Below are 26,142 nucleotides of genomic sequence, written 5' to 3' on the forward strand. Positions count from 1 at the left end.
CCTCCGAGCTGTTGCATCAGAGACCTGTGAGCGGAAATCAGGGCAAAAATCGTGTGGTGTGAACCAGACATCAGTCAAAATGTCCAAGATGTGCAAGTGTAAAGCAGCTAAAAACACGACTCGGGTAACTGAATTTGAAAAACTCCCAACCAATTCTGTGGATTTTGAGAAAGGTGGGGTGGTTGGGGTGTAATTATTATAATCAGCGATAAAAACCATATCAGGTCCATATTTACATTTTACCATCACACTGCTGAGCTGAAAATGAATAAAAAGTACATTTTAACCTTTAGCCGCTCAGGTGGCGCAGCGGTAAAAACACACGCTGGAACCAGAGCTGGATCTGGAATACATCGTATCGAATCTCGGCTCTGCCTACCGGCGGGGATGAGCAGCTACATGAACAACGATTGGTCTGTTGTTCATATAGGGGCGGGACTAAGCCAGATGGGGTCTTTCTCTCATGACTAGTGCGATTACGACCTCTGCTGGCTGGTTGGTGGTGCCTGCATGGAGATGGGAAAGCAGTGCGGTAGAGGGTGTGGCTATCCGTACACAGCGCTGTACCGCACTGCACTCGTCAAATGTAGGTGATAAAGATGTTCGATTGCTGTGCAAGTGTCGGAGGGGGCGTGGAGCAGCCTTGTTCTCCCCAATCAGGAGTGGGGACCAGCATTAGTGAGAGAATGATTGACGGGCAGAAATTGGATGCGCTAAAGTGGGAGAAAAAGGGGTCAAAATTTACTTTTTTTATTTACTTTTTTACTGATTTTTTGGGAGGAAGAACAGCAGATAAAGATTTAACAAAGCAGGAAATAAACATGGCAGAGCAGGAACACAATCACACAAAGATAACAGAAATAATAATATAATAATAATTGTGATTAGTGCAGGTTTATTGTACTAATACTGCGGGGCGTGAATACTAAAATCAAACCGGACGCCGCTTTATAGGGCCGTTGATGTGTAACTATAGCAACCACAGCGTGAACGCGGCACATACCGAACCGTTATTTTTAAACTCTGCTAACTGTGCATGGCGCGACGATCTATCGTCTCCACGGTGTCCCGATGTACCAAACGTTCTAGTTGGGTGACTAGTTGGGTACTTAGTTAGTTTAAGGTGGCACGGTGGCTCGGTGGGTAGCACTGTCGCCTCACAGCAAGAAGGTCCTGAGTTCGATTCCCAGGTGAAGTGGTCCGGGTCCTTTCTGTGTGGAGTTTGCATGTTCTCCCCGTGTCTGTGTGGGTTTCCTCCGACAGTACAAAGACGTGAAAGTGAGGACAAAAGTATCTGGACGCTATTCTAATTTTTGAATTCATGTGTTTCAGACACAACAATTACTAACAGGTGTAATAAATCAGTCAAATATAGGAAACTATATGCTTTTAATATTGCAGCAACAGTTTAAGGAAGGCCCTTTCCTGTTCCAGCATGAGCTCTGACATCAGCCCCACGCAACAGCTCTGGGATGAACCTGAACAACGACTGATCAATCAGCGCCCAGCCGTACAAATACAAATGCTGTCAAATTCCCACAGACGTACTCCAAAGTCTTGTGAGAAGCCTCTTAAACGAGCGGCCTGAGATCACACAGAGGTCACTCGGTTTTAACAGCGTTTGTTTTCTAAACGAGATGTCAAGCAAGCTCATGGTCAAGTGTCCAGATACTTTTGGCTGTACAGTGTAAATAACCCACAAAAAAACCCTTTGATATACAGAACCAAACCCGTGTGTCCTCTACACACGCCGAGCGCACATACTCGACCCGAGTCCATCAGGATTCGGGGAGGCGGAGGGGAGGATTATTTTTAGAGATGCAAATCTGACGCGGCTTGTCGGCACAAACCGAGGTGGCGCGTTTCTCCAGCGCCGTTTCTACCTGCAGAGCACTGAATGTGACCGCATGAAGTTCTGAGCATGCACCAATCAAACAAACAAATAAAAATAACACACCACAACACAACCCAACACAACCCATAAAACCCCCCACTGTGCTCAGCGTGGGGTGAAAAAGAAAGAACGGGACTTACTCCGCTCGGCACCGGTGTCAGATCCGTCTAGATTTCAATCAGTAATCACGGTTCAGCATCAGTACAGCCCGGCACGACTGCAGGCGGTGCTGCGTACGCAGCTTGTACCATGTTACCCAGACGCGGGGGGGAACGAGAGAGACATACCGGAAGGACGGAGGGGCAGGAAGGACCACAGCTGGGGTACGTCTCTTAATTAAAGGATGAAGACCTGACAGTAAAAGCTCTGGGTTGCCGTGTGGACGATGTCGCAGACAGAGAGACCGTATGAGGTTAATGAGAAACACCGAGGACGTTCACATTCCCAGCAACCCCCCCCTCCATTAGTCCACCACGCCCCCCTGAGCAACAAATGCTTGTGGAGGAGCACCGGCAGGAAAACGCCGCTGGCAGGAGGACCGGAGAGACTCTCAAGGACACTCGTTCAGGATGCTCAGGGACTACGAGTGGTGTTTCATAAAGGGTTCAGCTCGGCTCTACCTACACTCGAACCTTCATCCCACCATCCTCGCCCGGCTGCTGACTCACATGACCTTGGCACATGCATCAAGCGCATTTAGCACAAAGCATGCGCTCAGATGCGCACATCCCACACACACATGCAGCGCTGCGAGCGTTTCAGGGCCGCGCCTGAGTGAACGACGTTTCTAAACAAACTTTATATCAACAGCAATCATTTTTATTATCTATACACACCTTATCAGCGTCTCTGGAGCTGTATTGTTCCCAAATCGTACCTTAATCACACGTTACAGCACGTTTACTACATAAGCACGGAGTCCCGATCTAGTCGTATCCAATTCCCTGACTGCATTATGCTTCCTCTCTACTGCTGCTGACCGAGGAGAGCCGTGACTAACACACGCCCCCTCCGCCACGTGTGCAGCACCGACCGCTTCTTTTCACCTGCACCGGGAGGGTTCATATGGAGAGCCGTATTGCGCACAGAGAGCCATGCACCGATCCACACTATTCCCCGTCTTTGCGCAGCACCATGGATCAGCATCAGTTCTGAGGAATCCCCTCCGGGACCCTCCTGACAGACGAGCCGATCGTTGTTCGTGTAGGTGCCCAGCCTGCTGGTAGCAGAGCTGTGATTCGAACCGACGAGTACGAGATGCTCTGGTACGCTAGCGTGTTTTACCGCCGTGCCACCTGAGCGCCATGATCTAAAACTAATTTAAATACACAAACTTAAAACAAAAATGAAAAGACGGAATGAAGGCTGAACTCCTGTTCTGTATGTGTCTAAACATACAGTGTAAAATAATAATAATATTTTTTGGACCCGGGCGCTTGGGTGGCCTATTACAGCCTGCCAGGTGTCTACACAGACATGATGGCTGTTGGCTGAAGCCCTGTCCAGGTTTTCCTGCCTTGAGCCTTATGTTTGCCATTGGAACAGGGCTCTCTGCGACCCTGACCTGTATAAAGCGGATGATGAAAATGAACTGAAACGTCCCAGATAACCAAAACATGATGAATCAGGCGTGTACGAGCAGATCAGTCAGTAAAATGAGGTAAAGCTCCTGACCGAGGTTAGACCGTGTCCTCTTTATAGACACACACAGCACACAGAGGTGGTCAGAAGGTGGATTTGAGTCGACTCTCTGAGACTCAGTGCGTATCAGTGCAGGTCCTCCCGTCAGCCAGCGGCTGCACTGCACCAAAACACTTCAGCTGCAGAAGGAGGCGAGAGACGCTAAACAAAACTTCCATAAAGATCCGGCGATGATCTCTCCTGCAGATGAACGAGCCTCGACCCAAACTTTATGACGCATTACACAATATTCAAGTTTCGACAGCTTCAGATTACCGTTTTATTGCTTTCTACTGAAATTCAATTAGAGTAGAGTCACCGAGAACAGCAGAATAAGTGCTGTGAGTGCAGGGGAGGATACTAACCATAACAAGATTAACTAACAAACTAACATAACCACTGGAGTACAGCACCCGTGAAAGCATTAACTATAGCGCATTACCATATTTACTGTAGTAGCTATTCATTAAAAACAAACCTACCAAAACTACTCGAATAACCAAAAACACAAACAAAAACTGACGAGGTCTCGACTAGCACACGTCTCTGTATCAGCCCCACTCTGGTGGCACTTGACCCCTCACCTGAGTAATTTGGCAGGAAAGACTCGACCGTTTGGGTCGATGACATCTCAGGGTCTCTGGAGTTGTTACTGGATGATAAACGTCGTCTCTGGCACAAGGACGAGATGAAATACGCTGCTGTTATTGCTCATCTGCCATCTCGAGGTGCTCAGACGACCTCTGGAATAAACACGCCAACCACAAACAGCTGGACCTTCACGCTGGTCTGCTGCACTCAGTGGTAGCTCAGCGGTTCAGGTACTAAACTGCCGATCAGAAGGTTGCTGGTACGAGTCCCCTGACCAGACAACTACATTTTCCATCTCTCCATTCATCTCTCCATCCATCCCTTCATCCATCTCTCCACTCATCTCTCCATCCATCTCTCCATCTATCTCTCCATCCATCTCTCCATCCATCTCTCCACTCATCTCTCCATCCATCTCTCCATCTCTCCCCCATCTATCTCTCCATCTATCTCTCCATCCATCCCTTCATCCATCTCTCCACTCATCTCTGCATCTATCTCTCCATCCATCTCTGCATCTCTCCCCCATCTATCTCTCCATCCATCTCTCCATCTCTCCCCATCTATCTCTCCATCCATCCCTTCATCCATCTCTCCACTCATCTCTCCATCCATCTCTCCATCTCTCCCCCATCTATCTCTCCAGCCATCTCTCCATCCATCCCTCCATCCTCCTCTGCATTCATCTTTCTATCTCTCTCTCCATTTATCTCTCCATCCTCCCCTCCATCTATCTCTCCATCCATCCCTCCATCTATCTCTCCATCCATCCCTCCATTTATCTCTCCACTCATCTCTCCATCCATCTCTCCATCTCTCCCTCCATCCTCCTCTGCATTCATCTTTCCATCTATCTCTCCATTTATCTCTCCATCCTCCCCTCCATCTATCTCTCCATCCTCCCCTCCATCTATCTCCCCATCCTCCCCTCCATCCATCTCTTCATCCTCCCCTCCATCTATCTCCCCATCTATCACTCAATCCATTACTCCATTTAGCCTTTACTCCATTACTCCATCCACAACTCCATCCTCCCCTCCATCCATTACTCCATTTTTTCCCTCCATCCATCCCTTCATCCATCTCTCCATCCATCTCTCCATCCATTACTCAATTTTTTCCCTCCATCCATCCCTTCATCCATCTCTCCATCCATTACTCAATTTTTTCCCTCCATCCATCCCTTCATCCTCCCCTCCATCATCTCTCTAAACACAGTAAATCAGTTCAGGAAGAAAATGGGAGACACTTCTGCTCACTTTATCTGCTGACCCAGAAAAACTGTTTCTAAAGAATGACGTGTAACTCACACACACACACACACACACACACACACACACACACACACACTTCACATACCAGTGCTAATCAATGAAGCTTTGCCATTTAACAGAATTCCGTCTGCACAGCTCGTCCGAATAAAAGCACAGACTATAAAAGCGGCCCTAAAACAGATCCCTGTGGGACACCATTAGGGATAATATCACTCAATGAGACCTGCTCAATATTAATTGATTATAGAATTCTTACAAAAGTCGTAGTAAATGTGTTTAAAAATCGTGTTTCTTGGATTTGTGTTATATACTTTAGACAGTGATCCTGCTATTTCAGGACTGGACGCTGTTTTTAGCTTCTGTAGCTGCAGAGCAACACGTTTATATTTAGCGGGTTAACTAACCGATTAAATCGTGCTTTTACAGCAGGAATGAAGTTAAGCTTCATAACCAAACGGCTCCGAGTATAAAGGAATGAAATCCTTCAGTCCCCGGCTCTGTGTGGGAACAGAGAGAACATTGAGTCAGGGCGGCAGAAACGTCCACCTATTAGTGTCTTAGCACGACTCATTTCCCAAAGTCTCCTGTGCAACCTGTCAGTGCGGCTAATTTCATTCCAACCGCAGCCTGTTATTTCTGATCGTCCTGGCGCAGGTGGGGGCCGAATTTCCTACCGAATCCTGGCAGCCAAAACACAGGCTTTACATTCGTCCACATTTGTTACGCTAATCACTTCACCACCGGGACAAGTGACCACAAGTCCCTCTTTATCCACTCAGAACTCAAACATCAGCGGGGTTACGTAAGGACTGATTACACGGTGTCTGGTGAAACAAACAGGACCATTTCTTTAAATAAATAAATAAAAAATTAAATAAAGAGCAGCTATCGATACCCAGCGGTTTAAACATTTATCTGGGTTTTGCTCTACAGCAGCACAAATCACAGCTAGTGCTAATAAAGTCAGAATTAATATCACTGGAAGACCCAGCTAAATAAAAGACAAATAAAAGCCTACAATCGATCCCTGAGGGACACCATTCAGCGAACATCAAGTTCCAAAAAAAAATAAGAAGCAGCCGGAACGATTTTAAAAACACATTGATGGAATTTAGTGCAAACGTGAGTCAGTTCCAGTATTAAGCAGAAGCTTCTGTTTAAAGCCACTTCTGGTTCCAGTCAGATAAATACTGCTGGTTAGGAGGAACTGGTTCAGCAGGACTTCATCAGAAATCTCCACTGTGGCAGACACATACACGGATCAGCCATAACATTAAAACCACCTCCTTGTTTCTACACTCACTGTCCATTTTATCAGCTCCACTTACCATATAGAAGCACTTTGTAGTTCTACAATTACTGACTGTACTGATGTTTCTTTATATACCTTTTTAGCCTGCTTTCACCCTGTTCATCAATGGTCAGGACCCCCACAGGACCCCCACAGAGCAGGTATTATTTAGGTGGTGGATCATTCTCAGCACTGCAGTGACACTGACATGGTGGTGGTGTGTTAGTGTGTGTTGTGCTGGTATGAGTGGATCAGACACAGCAGCGCTGCTGGAGTTTTTAAACACCTCACTGTCACTGCTGGACTGAGAATAGTCCACCAACCAAAAATATCCAGAAATACTTGAACATGAAACTTTTCTCTGTTTGGCTGTTTGAAACACTTTAGTGTAAAAGATTAAGAGCTAAAAAAATAAAATAATAAAATAAAGGGGGGGTGACGGACTTCCAGTTGCTAAGCAACAGGGTGGCCCGAGCAGAAAGAACGATGCTCGTGGTGAATCGCGAAGAGATGTTGAGCAGTCAAGCCTCCGAAACGCTCGAGTGAGCTAATAATTAATACAAATTCACTCACACACACACACACACACACACACACACACACACACACACACACACACACACACACACACGAGCTCAGAGCTGCTGATCCTAAATAACACACAGCAAAGCAGGACGTGGATTCAAATGATCACAGACGATTTCATTTCAGGGTTTTTATAACGTTTATAAGACATAAAAACTGTAAATAAAACTTAAAAGTCTATAAACATACTGAGTCACACTTTTTGCAGCAAATACACATGACCAAAAGTATGTGGACACCTGAGCATGAGTTTGTTGGTCATCACATTCACGGCTATAACTGAAGTCTTCACTGCTTCAAAAAAGGCTTTCCTCAAGATTTTTCTGTGGGAATTTGTGCCCATTCCGTCGACATAATATATTTAAGATGTCAGGAAGTGGTGTTAAACAATGTGGCCTGGCTCGCAATCGATGTTCCAATTCATCCCAAAGGTGTGCAGGCCACTATATCCCTCCAGATCAAACTGACCACGTCCAGCCACGTCTTTAAATACAGATCAGTTATTTTCTATGATTGATTTTAAACATCTGCTAGCAATGAGTGTTGCTAAAACACACTCTTAGGGTCTGTCCAAAAACCTACTGATCTCTCTACACAGACAGGTTTTACATCATCCTACATCCTGAGAAGAGGGCGTGTCTAAATTCTTAGCTCCCTTAAAATGCTCCTTAAAATGCGCTTATTCTGAGTGATGATGTGACTGAATGACGAGGGAGCGTCCGACGCCTCCTCAGCGCTGAAGCAACAATCCCAGCATTCAGTGCGGCACGACTTCTCTCACAAAAGATGACAAACGTGGCGGAGGAATAAATGCAGAGCAACCAACTGAGTTCTTTTATTTTTAATCTGTATAAAGGTGCACAAGTGTTTTTTTGTAAGTTTATTTGTAATTCAGGCTCATCAGGAGCGGTTTAAGTGTTTTCGGCACACGGAGGGAGACGTTAGCTGGTGTGCCAGTGGGTTGAACGTCCTCAGTAAGCTAAAACTGTGCTGACATAATCGGTGTATCTCTGTGTAAGTAGAGCATCTGAATAATCTGCCTTATGAGCTCCATGTCTTATTAGAATCCTCTCTACTGAGGCAGCTGATCATGTAGGCAGTGGGGAGCAGGGCGGGTCACTAGGTTTTCACACGGACCCATAGACGTACACTTAGTGATTTGTAGGGTGTCCACATACTTTTGAACATTTAACACAGACTAAACTGGAGAGATAAACTGAAAGCTGACCGGTTTTGATCTAAGATTCCTGTCCTGTGGCGGGCGATGGACTGTCTGGGGGGGACGAACACCCACCTGAAGCAGAATTGAGGTGTGTTTAAAGCGAGCGGCGCTGGAGGAGAGCGGCGGCGCTGGAGGTGACGGTGGTGCCGCATGCTAACACACTTCTGCTGCTACAGCTCAAAGTGCTGCAGTGACGAATGAGATCAGGATCACGTCAAGGACGAAACACACCTCCATCCTTCATGCAAACACGCAGAGAGGGGGCGAGGGGGGCGGACGGCGGGACGTCCTCATCGCGGCGGCGGCGGCGGTGTGGATATACGACGGCGGTTCTGTTCATGCTTGCTCAGTGTCACCCTGTTCACATATCTGATCGGCAGGGTGGCAAAGCCCCGGTGTCCAGGTTTAAACTTCACCTCTGGTACTACCTACCCGACTCCGGCGGGGTATTTAATAATCAACCAACGGAGGTAAACAACAGAACTGGTATCCAAAACACTCCAGAAACAAACACACAGGGGACACGGCTAGAGGAAGTCGACTTAGAACTGCAGTACACACACACACACACACACACACACACACACAGAAGCTATAAAGAGAATAATGAGTGGGTTCTATCAGCAGGTGAGTACAATTAACTGCCATGGCAACAGGGAAACGAGAGCGGGAAACCAGGGAGGATGTAAAGTTTACTGATGGGGTTTGTAGTTCACACAGTATAAAATAAAATGTTTATTTCACAAAATGAAAGTCACAGTGATGTGTGTAATGCAGCCCACGGTGCAGGAGTGTGTACGTCATGTTCAAAACTACCTCATTAAAATATTGTGCATCGTTACATGAATAAAACTCCTTGAAACGATGAAATCCAGGTGATGCAGCGGGATCTTCCACTAGTGCACCAGCGCTAAGATTCTGAGCTCCCCGGTTCGAATCTCGGCTCTGCTACTGGTCGGCTGGGCACCGTTTAGCAGGAACAATTGGCAGTGCCTACAGCAGACAAAATCTATCACTAGTCTGCTGGGTGGGAAGAGACCGTGAGACACACTCTCACACACACACACTCACACACTCTCTCTCTCACACACACACACTCACACAAACACAACATGTATTATAGTCGAACACTGAGTCCTGAGTTCGTGGCCTAATGGCTCCCCCAGGTGCTTAGAAAAAAAGGAAATTACACTTTTGTTTCATGGTCAACACTTGTGGATTATTTTTTAATGAAAATAACAAGCCTGAGTGGATTGATCACACCGAGGTCGTTCTCTACACACGCTGCAGGGTAATAACAGCTCTATCCTGATCTGTAAATAAAGAGAGAAGAAAATCAAACCCTGCTGCAGCGTGTTTTATCTGCAGAACCGTAAAACTGAGCGTGTGAGTAACATTTAATCAAACCCTCGTCTGATGAAGTGCATTATGGGATTGTCTTATTTCTCAGTTCGGTCCCTAACAGCCCAAAAAGCCATTCTGCAGCACTGTTGCAGCTCTCAGAGTCCCAGCGCGGCCGTTCTGCGCTCATGCGCTGATTATTATTAACAGCCAATTAATTATACGCGGCAACTGAACCGAGTAACCCCACTGTTATTAAGAGGGAGCCCTTACTGGGGCCACTGCGTCCAGATCCTCGCTCCTGTCCGCACACTGGCCGCTGATAGCATCTCGCGCTCTTAATGGCTTTTCTGAGCCGTTCTTTTGAGTTCGGCGCATTAGCATTATCAACTTATTTACTTTCCGAGCCTCTTTTCCACTGGCCGGCATTTTCCACTCAAACCGCCGGCTGTGATTTTCCATTATTTGCCGCGGCGAGGGACGTCTGAACGCGGTGCAGAAACTCGCCGACTGAGAAACATGATCCGCGTTAGCATTTCTGCTCAAATCTGAGGCACAAGAGAATGAAAAACAGAGATTCTGGGAACACTGGTTTCCTACCTGAGAATGGGAATCAGTAGCATTAGGTGTGTTGGGACTAAGACAAAACTGTACCAAACGGGGGTCCCAAGGGCCGAGACTGTTTAGACTGGAGAACAGAACAACCCACCTGGGTACTTTTGACCCAGGGCTGCACCAAGACCCCCAGCACATATTTCTTTATTTTCTTCCCCTGGTCAGGGTCCCGGAGTGTCTGATTCAACAAATACAAATAAACAATGTGAAATACTAATCCGGTCCAGTTCACATTCATCCATAAAAGATCTGAAATACAGTGGACGGTCGGCTCAATAATCCGAAACCGACACACTGCAGGACGTTCATATCAGTGAGTGGACAAGTGTGAAGGTCGTCTGAAGGACAGAGGAGACACCGGAGGCCGGAGACGTTACACAGTGTTACAAACTCTGCCGTCGAACCCTCCTTCGGTCCCCGGAGAGGAAACATTGATTGCATCTCTGGTGACCCTACATGTTCGCTTCATCATCACTGTAGAAACTGGCTAGATTTCCCAGAGGCCACGGCTAAAAGCTGCAATCAAACACGCACGCACACACACACACGGAAGCTAACACACAGCGCTAAGATTCACTGATAAAATAACGTTCAGGTCTAAACGTTCAGGGTTTAGAATTATTGTTCGTTTGTATCGCCGGGTGATCACTCCCACCCAACGTCCAGAGGTGGCAGTGGTGGTGGCTCAACTGTTAATGCACTGAACTAGTAATCAGAAGGTTGCTGGTTCAAGCCCACCATCACTAAGGGCAGTTGTAGCCTAGTGTTTAAGGTAATGGTCCAGTAATCAGAAGGTTGCCGGTTCAAGCCCTACCACTGCCAGGTTGCCACTGTTGGGTACTTGAACAAGGCCCTTAATTGCTTAGACTGTACACTGTAACAGTAATGTAAGTCGCTTTGGATAAAAGCGCCTGCTAAATGCTGTAAATGTAAATGTAAGTTGCTACTGTTGGGCCCCTGAGCGAGACCCTTAACCCTTAATTGCTCAAATGGTATCCAGTGATAATTGTAAGTCGCTGTGGATGAAAGCGTCCGCTAAATGTCACAAATGTAAATCTGACTTATTATTCTTTTGCATACAATCACGCTTACACTCACACACACACACACACACACACACACTGCTTTACCAACAAACGTATTTATGTGTAATTTGTAGTTTGGAAGCTGGTAGTAAACCAGATAACAGAGCTAAAAAACGTAGGTATTTAAAACTCCTGAAAGTGACCGGAAGCTCGTGTTGAACCCAGGACCAGGGAAGCCACGTCGCTGGTCACATGACACGGAGACTCAAACGTTTGTCTCTATAGTACGTGTCGAGAATGACGGCATATTTAAATCACCTGACCACAACAGGTTCACTCTGTAGAACCTCTGTGGGATGAAGCAGGTACTGACCGTGTGAGATCACACGTGTGGACACACGGACGCCGTGAGCTAATTCAGGATCCTACATTCATTAACTCGTAATTTAACCCACCTGTACATACATGTTACATACAGATGTTTGTTTACAGCTGCACAGTCACCTAACAGCACCTAATGAATCAGTGATTCACTCATAAATGATTCAGCATCACTGCGGAGTCAAGAACAGCAGCTACATGCACCACCACATCCAGCCTATAGGTGTCGCAATGACATGAGAGATACACTACATTTAGGCATTAAGCGGACGATTTATCTAAAGCGACTTACAGTTTTCAGTTTTTAAGCAAATGAGGGTTAAAGGTCTTGCTCAAGGGCCCAACAGTGGCAACCTGGCAGTGGTGGGGTTTAAACCAGCGACCTTCTTATAACTAATCCAGTACTGCTTAACCTCTAGGCTACAACTGGCCAACTATAGAACCAAAAGTATGTGAACATTCCTAATTACTGACTTACTGCTAACAGGTGCATAACATTAAATCAATCATAAGCTTTGGTATTTCACCTGTAGCAACATTGGGGAAGCACCGTTCCTGTTGCACCATGACTATGCCTATACGCAAAGAAAGATCCACAAACACACAGTTTGGTGAGTTTGGTGTGGCCTGTACAGAGACCTCACCCTTAACCCACAGAACTTCCAATCTTCGGGATGAACACCAGTGCCCGAACAGGCACAAATTCCCACAGATACACTTCAAAATCTTGTCAGAGGTGAATAAGAAAGCAACTAAATATAAACGTGGATGGTTTTGGAATGAAGTGTCCAGCAAGCTTACGGTCAGCGTCCACAAACTTTTGGTCATCTGTGTGTACTACACACGACACGGTTCACTTCACAGAAGAGCTTCTAACAGTGTGAATGTGAATCTCAGCACGTCTGAATCGTGTGTTTTTGTCCAGCTCGACACAAAGACACACAAGTGAAGAAACGCAGCCACTGATCGTGTACACAAACAAATCCACCTAACGGTAAAGAAGCCCGCCGAGAATAAAGGAAAGTACGAGCACTTACTCTGCAGCATCTCAGACCCATGGTAGCGTTCACACCGACATCCTGCGCCTGCAGGAGACTAAAAATAGCGCCGCGGTGCTGGAGCTCGATGCTTTTCCGTGAGCGGCGTGCATCTGAGATGAGGACGTGTGTGTGTGTGGTGGGCGGCCGGAGGACGGGACGGTCCACGGTGTGGGGGGTAAACCAGCAGCACAGGTCTGATCTTCGTATAACGTATGGTCAGAGGAAGAACGTCTGCATGGTCACCATGTCATGGTTCGCTTTTACACTGTGTGGTCAAAAGTATTTGGATGCCAGACCATTAAAAAATAAAGAATCAAACTGTAGTAAAACACAGAGTGACCTCTGTGTGATATTTTTCAGCTAGAACAAGACTTCTCACAAGACTTTGCAGTATGCCTGTGAGGATTTGTGCCCATTCAGTTAAAATATGGGAGGATTTGTACAGCTGGGTGCTGATGTTGATGTTCCGCTTCATCCCAGAGCTGTTGAGTGGGGCTGAGGTCAGGGCTCTGTGCAGGACGCTGGAGTTTGTTCATGTCTTTATAGAGCTCGCTTTGTTGCTGGAACAAGAGAGGACCTTCCCTAAACTGATGCTGCAAAGCTGGAAGCATTTTATTTCCTTACCATGTTTAATTTATTCCATCTGTTTGTAATTGCCGGGCGGCACAGTGGCGAGGTGGGTAGCACTGTCGCCTCACAGCAAGAAGGTTTTGGGTTCGATCCCCAGGCGTGGAGTTTGCATGTTCTCCCCGTGTCTGCGTGGGTTTCCTCCGGGAGCTCCAGTTTCCTCCCACAGTCCAAAAACATGCAGTCAGGTTAATTGGAGACACTGAATTGCTTTATAGGTGGATGGGTGAATAGGTGAATAGCTATAGGTGAATAGGTGAATGGGTGTGTGTCTGTGTGTGTGTGTTTGCCCTGCGATAGGGCGCCCTGTCCAGGGTGTTACTGTGTGCCTTGCGCCCATTGAAAAGCTGGGATAGGCTCAATACTTTTGTCCGAGGCCGCTCAGGTGGCGCAGCGGTAAAAAGAGACGCGCTGCAACCAGGGCTGGATTCTGAGAACGTGGTATCGAATCCAGCCTTGCTTTACCGGTTCGAAGCTGAGTGGCTATATGAGCAACGATTGGCCGGTTGCTCATGTGGGGGGTGGGACAAAGAACCGGATGTGGGTCTCTCTCTGTCAGAATGCGATTGCGTTCTCTGCCGGCTGATTGGAGGCGCTTACACAGAGATGGGAGAGGGTGCCCTTAGGGTGTGTCTCTCCGCATGCAACGCTAGGTGGCGCCAAACTCGTCGATGTGTGGGTGGCAAAGATGCATCTGGCTGCTGCTCGTGTTTCGGAGGGGATATGGGTTAGCTTCAATCACCTCCGTCAGGGCAGGGTTCGGCATAGACAGAGAGGAAGCACGATGCTAATTGAACAATTGGATGCGCTAAAAGGGGAGAAAAAGGGGGTAAAAAAAATTTTAAAAAGTAAAACAAAATACAATACTTTTGTCCGTACACTGTAGCACATGTGGGGTCCGAGTACCCGCGCCAGCCTGCAGAGCTCCCGACCGTCCCGACAAAATCCCACATAATCTGAGTCTGGGAAGTCATTACATTATAAACTATCAAGCAAAGTGGATTCATGAACGTGTGCCACCGGTCTGAGACTAATCCAGCCTATCGCTATCACAGAAGCATTAAAAAATGGATGCTCGTCATATGGAGGGGATTAAAGTATTTAGAAATATACGACCTCTCCTGCGGGATTAGAGGACACCGTTCTGTGGGGATTAAAGACCAGGCAAGTTTTACTCTGAGCTGGAGAGATCGGTTTACCAACAGCGGTGCCACCTTAAATTAATCCTCAAAATTGTAATTCATTGTAATTATAATGTAATTAAGGGCGCTTGAGTGGTGCAACATCTCAGCCTCACAGGGACGGGGGATAATGGGGGACCTGCACTGAGAGCACACTGATAACTGCACCTCCTAATAGCTAGGCAGACATAGCTAATCGTGTGTGTGTAGACGTCTGGGACGACCGACCCGAGTCTCAGCGTTAACGGGCGGGCGTGATTTACCCATGAGCCATTTTCCACACTAGCACACCAGAGCTGACATCTCAAACTCTTCGGTTCGAATCTCAGCTCTGCCATCCGGCTGGGCTGGGTGCCTACATGACATACAACAATTGGCTTGTTGTGCAATTACATTATAACTGATGTAATTACGACCCCTGCTGGCTGGTCGAGGGATGATGAGGATCAGGGTGTGGCTCTCGTACACAGAGCTGATCCACGTGTGAACTCGCCTACTGCACACGCGTCGGAGAAGGTGTGTGTCAGTCACGGCTCTCCTCAACCAGGGTGGAGATCAGCATCAGTAGAGAGGAAGCGTAATGCAGTAAGGTGATTGTACAAGTGGTGACATTTATATTTTCTTCATTTATAACAGTTGTGTAATCACCAACCGTCCCATAACAGTGTGATACAGGTTTGGGAACGAGGTTGCCATGTTGTGAAAAAGTCACACAGTATCACCAAACTGTTGTTGTATTTAATAAATACTTCCCTTCTACCCCCCCGCTTTAAAATCACTGTACAACTACAAAAAGTGTATTATACTATATTATACTGTAGTACAATATTTAAGGACTTAATAGATAGATAAATAGATAGATTCATCTTTATTGTCATTGCTCAGTACAGGTACAAGGCAACGAAATGCAGTTAGCATCTACCAGAAGTGCAAATAGTGACACTGTGCAAAAAAACAGAGAATATCAGTAAAGTTACATATCTGTGAATAATATTAATATATAATTATAACTATAGCTATTTACATATATGGAATTATATCTATGTACCTAGTACTATATATATAATGATAATAATAATGAGCATATGAATAAAATGCAATTAGGAGTATGGTTGTGTGTATTTTGCACAGTAAAATTTAGTTGTATTTTATATACAATAACAAAAAAGACATTCATTCATTCATTCATTCATTTAAAGCTTTCATACAGCAAAAAAACAGCAGAGTTGCAAACGATTGCAAAATGACCGTGGTGCCGACACCGACCGGGCCGGCAGCACCATCGCTGACTTCTAAAAGAATACCATGTGAGGATGTGAGGTCAGCACAGAAGCTTCCTTGTTCTGCGTCCTGTGATCTCAGGTTCTTGTGAAGTCGACATGTGAAGGCAGCTGGAGGAGTGCGCTTCCCATGGCCTTTCGTTTGGAGCTGTCCGTCTCCCACAGGCCGAGCTGCCTTTAAATAGCCCGCCCACCCACCACGGCTAATAATAGCAGCCCCGCGTGTGCTTCCCAGAGTGAAGAGACGGGCGAACGGGAGACCTGTAACGTTCTCGTATGGTTTTGTGACTGTACTGATGGATACAGCGGGGCATTCAAGTTCATTATGGGGTTCTGTTTATAAAAAACAGAGCATGCATACTAGGTTTACTACAGTATAAAGCATGCATACTAGGTTTACTACAGTATGAAGCATGCATACTGGTTTTAGGTACAGTATAAAGCATGCATGCTAGGTTTACTACAGTATGAAGCATGCATACTGGTTTTAGGTACAGTATAAAGCATGCATACTAGGTTTACTACAGTATGAAGCATGCATACTGGTTTTAGGTACAGTATAAAGCATGCATACTAGGTTTACTACAGTATAAAGCATGCATACTAGGTTTACTACAGTATGAAGCATGCATACTGGTTTTAGGTACAGTATAAAGCATGCATACTGGTTTTAGGTACAGTAAAAAGCATGCATACTGGTTTTAGGTACAGTATAAAGCATGCATACTGGTTTTAGGTACAGTATAAAGCATGCATACTGGTTTTAGGTACAGTATAAAGCATGCATACTAGTAGTAAGTACAGTAAAAACATGAATACTAGTAGTAAGTACAATATAAAGCAAGCATACTAGTTTTAAATACAGTATAAAGTACGCATACTAGTTTAAATGCGGTATAAAGCATGTGTACTAGTTTTAGGTACAGTATAAAGCATGCATACTTGTTTTGACTACAGTATAAAGCATGGATTCTAGTAGTAAGTACAGAAGCATGCGTAGTAGTTGCAGTATGTACAGTAGTAGTAGGTACAGTGTAAAGCATGCATACTAGTAGTAAGTACATTATAAAGCATGCATACTTAATTTAGGGACAGTACATTTGATTTTGTAGTAGAACTTTTCAGTGAGGGCAGGTGTACTACATTCCCATCGACCAATCACAAACTTTGTTGCTTTGACGTCGAGTGTGACGGGTCAGCTGATGGAAACCGAACTTTATTGATTTAGTGAGAGGGGCTCGGCCGAAGCGCGGTACGTCATGTGTGTAAAATGAGCTCGCTCTGATATAATGAGAACCACACCGCAGGTGCCTATTTTTAGCCGGCAAAATTGATTCTGCATGCTTATGTGTGTGTGTGTGTGTGTGTGTGTGCACAGCACAGCACAAACTGTTACGACGGAGAGATTTCATTTCACAGTAGGGATGGAGGAGCATTGATTATGTGGACACCTGATCTACGAACTTGCTGGAAACCCTGACTCGACCCCCTTTTGCAGCTATGACAGTCTCCACTCTTTTAGGAAAGCTTTCCACAAGAAATGTGTGCTTGTTCAGTCAAAAGAGGCTTTGTGAGGTCAGGCGCTGAGGTATTAACTGGGTTGAGGTTCCTTCACATTGAGCTCATCAAACTCTATAAACCCTGCTTAGCAATCAGGAGCGCAGTCAGGATGGAACAGGAAGGGAACTTTCCCAAACTGTTTTGACCCACATTTAGCCCACATTTAGTCACAGATATTGAAGCGACCCAAGCAACACAAACAACGCGTCAAAAATGAAACTTGATTAATGAAACTGGTGGCAATCTGGTCCCACTGTGGTTTACAAGATGTACCGTGAAGCCTCCACATGGGGGCGTTCGTGTGCAAGTTCATTTTGTGTTTATGTGCCTGTTAAAATTCTATTTAATTATTATAATTTTTCTCTGCGAGGGTCACGACCCAGGGTTTGATAAACCTCGGTCTAGACGGTACAATATTAGCATACATACTGTATATGCACAAGCACCCCCCCCCCCCACCCCCCCCACCACACACACACACACAAGGTCTGTCAAAGCAATCTCAAGCTCTAAGGTACAAATCTCAGCTCCGCTATCAGCCGGTCGGGCCCCTACACACAGATTTCACTCATTATTAATGTTTTAGGGCCTGTATAATGAAAACTTGGGATCAGTCCAGACCCCTCGGTTTAAGATCATAAACATTAAGCGTGTTGAGTGGTTACGAGCTCACACCCTGCAGCGTGGGAGGAATGCCGACTGATGTGAAAACGCAACCGTGGTTCTATTCCTGTAGAAATGAATAATGAATGAGGGCTGAGCTTCATCAATATTAATGGAGGGAGTTAAATCTACAGGAACCACAGGTTAGAAAAAGAGTTTCAGTACTGAACTGAACCGGTCAGTAGAACTGAAGAATAAAAAACCTGATTTAATATATCAGAATGACCGGGACCATTACATATGATGCTTGACCAAATAAAATATCCTCAGCCATGGTTTTATGACTGAAGAGTAAAAAAGGAGAAAAGATCATTCCCCAAAAACTACTGAAGGTCCGGATCAATTTTAGAGCTTCGGACACGAAGCCCAGCGGACGAGACTCTGACAGAACGAAGCTCAGAGATATTTGACCCTGAAGCGGTCGGCAAACACGGAAGAGAATCCGAAGCCGTTATGCTGTAAGCAGCGCTCGGGTTAGCGGGCTCATGCTGCCCCCTTCTGAGAGCCCCAAACGCAATTTAACATGAAACACGACCCGCTCACGCCCACCGCTCTCCGCTGTAACACACCATTAGCTAACTACATAGCTGGAGGACTCCTGGTGCCTTTGAAATGAAGTCTCTGCAGGCTGCTGGAGTGATTACGGCTCAAATTAAAAGCTATTGGGCGCTGAGGAAAAAAAACACAAGCGCACCAGCTTAAAGAAGGCTAATCTGTAAAAACAGAGGCGCTGATGGGGTTGTTATGACATGTGTCCCGATGCTGCAGGCCACGACTGTTTACGAATACAAGAGATAAAGAAAATCCAGCCAATAAGATCTCATTTTTGTTATGATTTATGACGTATTCTGATCATATCAAAATACTGACAGTAAAATATCAATTTTTTTTTACTTGTCTAAGGTAAATCTAAGGTAAACAGGTAGAAAACAGTAAAGCATTTACAGCCGTTTTAACAAATCACATCTTTCTGAAGTCATTCATGTGTACCTCCAACTTCAGGAACAAGAAAAACAAGCATTATTTTTTGCCATGTGGTACGTGGTGAGTAAAGTGACACATTTTATGGTGAAACAGTGTAAACAGAACTGTGGTTTTATCCATTAGAGTTTGATTGACTTATGAAAAATGCTAGAGATCTAGAGATCAGGCGTCAGGGTCTGGTTACATTTACGTTTTTGGCATTTAGCCGATGCGTTTATCCAAAGCGACTTATTATGGACAAATTATGACCGAATACAGTTAAGGGTTAAGTGCCTTGCTCAGGGGTCCAACAGGCGATGACCGCTAAGCTACTGCTGATCTAGAAAGTGTTTGGCCTCTATAAAAACAAATCCCAATCACTATAATAAAGATCAGATTTAATTAATAATTATCGCCCTGTTTATTTCTACATTTGCTTGTCCTGTAGTAAAGATCTCTCAGACGTCGGTCTCTGGCGCGGTTGATAGCTTGGCGCGGGTGTGGTTTTTTTCCTTGATGAGACTCGCCTCACTTTAACTATTCATCAGGTGTTATGGCGCTTGGCACCAGCTGCCTCCGGAACAAGTCATTACAACCGAGTCGAGGCACCTGCTACATCAATACTGATCCTCAGATGTTCAATTTAATTGGGCTATATCAAACACCATCACCCGCCCATACACACACACACACACACACCCCTCCCCCGGGTAGCCACTTTGTTACTCCAGGGTCGAGTGCTCGGCTCCCAAAAGCCCACGAGTGCGCACACCCTTATATAATATATTTAATAGTGTAGATAAAAACTCTGCTTTATTACTCGTGTGTATTTCTATTAGATAAACTGTGTGTTAGCATAAAGATACAAACTGGTAACGTCGGGGTCAGAACTTCAAAACAAATCTCTCCAACAATGAACCAACGTTACAGCACGTTTTTTATATTAAGGCGGCTTTCTCATGATTAGCATGTTGAGCTTCGTTCACCGTGAGGTTTGGCGCATGTTCACGTTTGCAGCAGCATTTAAGTTTTGTCTGATCTACTAGCCACTTAAAAACAATCCACACTATCGACTGACAGTATGGAGAGTTTATTTACATGCAGTTTTGTATGAAATGTATCTGAGTGTAAAGCAGGAACGCTCTGCAGCGCTCGTGGGGACACGAGGAGATAAACAACTCAGCAAAAGGACAAAGCAGCTTCATAAAACTATATTGTTTTGTTAATCTAAGCGTAATTTAGTCATTTTAAAGAGCTTTAAAGCCACGACAAGTGACTTCAGGGCCAGGAAACACTGGACTGCAAACCCGGTCTCACCGTTTCACAGCTTGCTGGTCGCCGTGTTCAGGGTTTTTGTAAAACACTAAGAATCAGTTTCTCCCCTCCACATGTCTGTGCTTCACTTTAACTTTGTCATTTAAACAATCAGTCTGACTGGCTGTGATTTAACTGCAGTGGCAAGCTGTAAAAACCGAGCCTTAAAGCACCTCACTCAATAATAATTACGACCATTATTCATTTTTTAATTCTGCTTAATGACCGAATAAAAATGAGTTTAGAGACAGACTGAAGAAAATGAGTCAACTACAAATCATCCAAAATCTTAGAGCAGATGGAAGATGGGACGCTTTTATCTGTCGTATACAGAACAGAACAGTTAAGTTCTTTTTCCACACATCCCGGCTTGCTTGAAAATCAGGATTTGAACAAACCTTCTGACTGATAGCCCAAATCTCCACCCCAAAGCAGCCTTATTAGTGAACTTCTGACTTTTGCTCAGTAAATATTGCAGTTTTAAAACACAATAAAATGTGAAATATAGTTTTTAATCTTTTTTAAAGATATAGACCCTGAATGTCATGATTTATAAGCAAAACTAAACACACACACACACACACACTGTGCATTATAAAAACGTCTTTATGTTTAAAATGAAATGTTTGGCTGTATTGTTGTCTTTATCAGTTCATGATAGCGCCGCTCCGTTCGGGACCGACTCTCCTTTCCTTGCTAGGCAGTTTTTGCTAGACAGCATTTGGTGCTCTAAAGATAAAATCTGTCCCATTACTGAGATGAAAGCCAGAGCAAATTGGACCAACGATATCAGTGCGTCTGTATCAAGCAGGGGAAAAATACCCATAAATCAACACTGCAGCCTGGTTCATCAGCACGAACATGGTGTGTTACGAGTTCCAGTGCAGGCTTGTTTCAGTGTGTTGGTATCTCAGTTAGACATGACGTGAGACCCAACAACGACCTCACGGCCTGCTTTTTCATAACGCCAATTAAAAGTCGGTTCAGTCTTTTATTATTTATGCACTTGTTGTTGTTAAAAGTTTCTTTGGACCTCAAACACTTTGATTAAAAAACATGAAATAATTGCGGCTTCCCTTGAAACAGAAACAAGCTGCTGACTGCTGTAGATTCTAACCACCACTTCAGAAATGTTCTCAGAGATACTCGGGTGGAGCAGCGGTCTAATGTGCCAACACACCACCACTAAGATCCCAATTTAAACCACAGCTGCGCCACCAACCTGGCCGGTGAGTGGGAGAACGGACCGTCCTCCTCATTGGTGGAGGTACAGCGGATCATTCTGGTCCTCGTATCTGATCTGGCCGTTTTTGTGCTGGATGCCCATCCTGCTGCAACCCTCCTTTTTTATCGGGGCTTGGGACCTGCACTGACAAGTGCACCCCATAATGACTAGGCTGTTCAGACACCCTCAGACAAAGCCAATCATGTCTGTGTAGTCGCACGGGCGGCTGAGATTTGAACCCCAGATCTCAGCAGTAATAAACTTGTATATTTTACTCTGCCACCCAGGCACCAATTTTACTGCAACTACATAATAATAATAATAATAATAATATTTTTCTATTACCTTTATTCAAGACTCTTATCTCTAGTTATCTGTATGCTATGCTGTGAGAATAAAACACACAGCAGAGCTCCTGAGCGAGGAATAATTTAGCGTTCGCGTTATCATCAGGAGTTTATGCTAATCACATTCATGGATTCGGGATAGTTTAAGTGACCCTGCTGTGTAGATGGAAAGATTAAAATTCCGTCTTTCTTGATCTAAATCAACACTGAATAATATCTCTGAACCTGTCAGTTTGTGTTCAGTAGTGCCTCCACCACGTGGGTTTATCCGCTACGTGACGTTATGTGTGACGTATGTGACGAATTCACATACAGGTTGTATTACCACTGCTTACAAACAGAACATATTAAAAGAAAATAACACGAACTCATGGCGTTTGATTGGTGCCTCTTGCCATTTCTTCTCTCTGTGGTGTATAAAATACGCACTTGTAGTTTGCCGGCCCCTGTGTGATGCACCTGCAAAAGATCCAGCCGGGCGAGCGTCAGCCTAATTTGTACCTCGCCATTCATCTGTCATACGGTCGCTAAGAATAGCAGCTCAGCATCGTGCATGAGCGACTGGGAGTGTTGAACAAAAAGATCGTGGTTGGACATTCGTATCCAGGAGAGAAATGACAGGGTTGAGATGCTCCTCTTTATGATTTCAGAACGTGGCATAATGAGGAAATTATAACAAATATAAAGTGCAACAATGCTGCTAATTTATTTATTTATTTATTAGGATTTTAGAGTGATGTTTTCCAATTTGCTTCCATTCATGACAGGACAGATAGTTACACGTTACCCAAGATTCATCAGTTCAAGTTCAAAGTCACGGCTGATGTTGTATTCATTTTGTGAGATGTTTCGAGGCAGTAAAACAGGATTCAGCATTTTATACAGTTTAATTAAAATAAAACTTTGTGAGGCGCCCAGGTGGCACGGCGGGATATTCAGCCTGCACACCAGCACTGAGATTCTGAACTCCTCGGTTCGAAACTCGGTGTTGCCACCGGTCGGCTGGGGTCCATCTAGCGGGCATAATAGGCAGTGCCTGCAGCAGATACTAATTGGCCGCCGTATCTGCAGGATGGGGGCCGGACTATATGTGGGTGGGTGGGTCTTCATAAACTGTGTAAGGACCCTGATTGGCAGAAGAGATGCCTGTGACATGCTCTCCTCAGATGCAATCTGGTATCTCTCAGCAGCGGAAGACAAACTGAGTCACTAAATCGGGAGGAAAATGGGGAGAAAATGCATAATAAAAATACATAATAAAAAATAAATAAATAAAACTTTGTGTGACTAAGCACGGGTCACACTGTGCTCCAGGTTAAAAGTGACCCAAAGTGCTCTGGTCATTTCCAGCTTGTTTTTTTCCTAGCGCCACACAATACATAATCATTAATTAATTATTTAATTATGTAACACATCTACACAGTAAGATGTATCATTTTGGTTGGTACGTGTTATGATCAGGAATGTGGTTACAGTTATACTCTATAGTCTCTTTTGTTTCTATTTCCATCTATCTTTTATAAACTGAGAATAACTGCAGTGTAATTATGGACATTACCATGCATGCTGTGTGTCTACACTCTACCAAGAGTCACATCTATTGATTAATCCGCTCCTGAATAATAATGAGTATAACATTATTAATACTTTACAGGATCTTGCAACCAGTTATCATGCTGCCCTCCAAATGGGACAAATCTCTTAAGTACAAATGCTACACAAGCAGCGTTAGCAGAAGATATGAGAGGCTCGCCGGGCACGGAAAAAAAATCCCACTGCAGCTTGTGAGGGTGTCACTAATTAACACCCAGCAAATTTACTTTAAATAACACTAAATTCTATTATTAAAGCCGTGAGGTAGATTTTAACACAATCAAAAGCATCTTAAACGCTGCACTGAGTGTTAGAGGCGGATAAAAACCATCAGCATGTTCAGATACAGATAATTAGTTAATAACTAGGATGGGTGTGGATTTTCTGTTTAGCGAGGTTAACGGATGATAGCTTTTATTAAACCTTTCACTGTAAGTGGGTGTATATTTACTGCAAATATCGTTATCGCTCATAATCATTTATTTCTGAACTAGAATAGTATGCAGTGTATAGGAAGAAGAGAATCATTCTGAAGGACCGAGTTTTAAAGTTGTGAGACGTTATTACCGGCTCTCGTCTCATCACACGGCAAACGCGGTGCTAAATCTGTTCTGATGTTTAATAACTTCACTGTCGGCTAACGTCATGTCATATTTGCCCCGTCAGCCCGCCGTGCACTTCAGAAACAACAAAAGAGACGACGGATCACCACTGATAAAAGAAATACGTTTCTGAAATGATCTTCCCAAATTCAAAGCCAGTTAGCTTCAAATCTGAAACTTGACAGGCACTTGACAGCGGTGAATAAATAATGGATAGTTTATTGTACAACGTGTCAAAGGAATGATGGGAAATCAGTTCTGGGAACCCTTAACTCTGGGGAGATTCAGAATATTTAATCGACTGCACATGGAAAACAACTAAACCGTTCGGCTGAGAGATGAACCGCAGACGGCTGAAGATTTCGATTCAATCCAATCATCAGGCTGAACAGTTCAGTGTTTGGTCTAGATTTAACATTTAAGATTTCTAGAGGCTTTATTGTCATTTCAGATATATACATTATACAAAACACAGCACAATAAATACAAAGACCAATAAACAGGAGACGGGACCAAAGGGTTTGTACTGCTAACCGAAAACCTTTTTATTAGAAGAACCCGTGAAAGGAAGGCAACATGGTGGCAAAGTTGTTACTCTTGGCTCCGGTCTGTGTGGTTGGCATGTTTTCTTGACATTTGTGGGGGCTGCCTGGTGGGTACTTAAAAAAACAATGTCAGTCATGGCATGGTGTAGACTGGCTACAATACACTAAACAAGGTCTGGAGGTCTCTGATGCACCATAATGGTGCTTCACCAGGACAAAGCGGCTACTGAAGGTGAATGAACGAACCGTCTGAATAATACAACAGAGGTACCTAAGGAACAAATGAAGAGGTTTTCTGCCTTAAAGCGGAAATTATTAAGCATTCACTAGACTGGTTGTTTATGTTCAGGAGCATCCAGGAGGTTTGGAGTTACTGTAAATGTCAATGAATCAATGCTATAATATTCTGATATTATCAGAAAAGTTGAGCTGTAGCTTATCACAATAACAATATCATATATCTCTGTATATCTTTATCTTTCTGTAGATAGAAAGCTTTTACTACAATACCACTGCCCACTTCCCATGGCCCGTATTCGCTAAGCAAAAGATGACGTCAACAAGATGGGCGCCAGCCAAAACGTAAAGCTATCCCTCAGAAGAATGTCTAACAAGGCGGAGCACTGGTATCATGTGTGCTTAACACAGAAAACCCGATGCTGGAGTCATCAAAGCTGAACGCCGCAACCTCCATAAGTCAGTTCCGAGAAGTGTCGACTGATTTATTTAGTCCAGCTGATTGACAATTAATGAGACTCATAGAAGTGGGTCAGGCTGTAAAAATGCCTGAACACAATCGGTGCAGCACATCAGTGTTAGAGGAGAGTTTCAGTTACCGTTCACATGAATGATGCTCAATGAGGATCTGTAAATAACGAGTGGGCGTGTGGGTGTTTGTCTTTGATGGAAAATATTACTGCCTCCTTATGGTGACATGCCATCATGCCATCATCACGCAGTCCAGTGTGATGAGAGTCTTTATGGTTATACATTTGCTTTGGTATATAACTGAGGACCTACTTAATTCACAGCCGTGAAATCATGTCACGGACCCTGAAATTAGCTGTTTCCCGTGTAATACGCAATCTCCTGTGTAATTCAAATTTAAGGTTTGTGTTTAGTGATTTAACGTTTTTCATTCAAGTAGCCTCCAACTTCCTCACGTTTACTGGTTAATCTGCTCTATGAGGCGTCCTAGCAATCCTACAGCAATTCAGTTAGCAATCGCTTAGTCAAAATGTCCAAGATCAAAGTCTAAAGCAGCTAAAATCACGACTCGGGTAACTGAGTTTGGAAAACTAAC

General features: G+C 44.6%; 1 protein-coding gene across 14 annotated transcripts in view; it reads right to left on the reverse strand.

Moving 5' to 3' along the window:
* atp2b2 (ATPase plasma membrane Ca2+ transporting 2) overlaps window positions 1-26,142 on the reverse strand; it is a 111,084-nt gene that overhangs the window by 78,537 nt on the left and 6,405 nt on the right. Inside the window, exon 1 of one of the 14 annotated variants that reach the window (XM_062986644.1) lies at window positions 12,937-12,965. The exons of 12 other annotated variants lie outside the window; for them this stretch is intronic. The gene's annotated coding sequence lies outside the window, so the exon portion shown is untranslated. Of the gene's footprint in view, window positions 1-2,034; window positions 2,265-12,936; window positions 12,966-26,142 lie in introns of those variants that run through there. One more of the 14 variants, XM_062986643.1, reaches the window with a different exon arrangement.

This window comes from Trichomycterus rosablanca, chromosome 24 (genome assembly GCF_030014385.1).
Source record: "Trichomycterus rosablanca isolate fTriRos1 chromosome 24, fTriRos1.hap1, whole genome shotgun sequence".
NCBI lineage: Eukaryota > Metazoa > Chordata > Actinopteri > Siluriformes > Trichomycteridae > Trichomycterus > Trichomycterus rosablanca.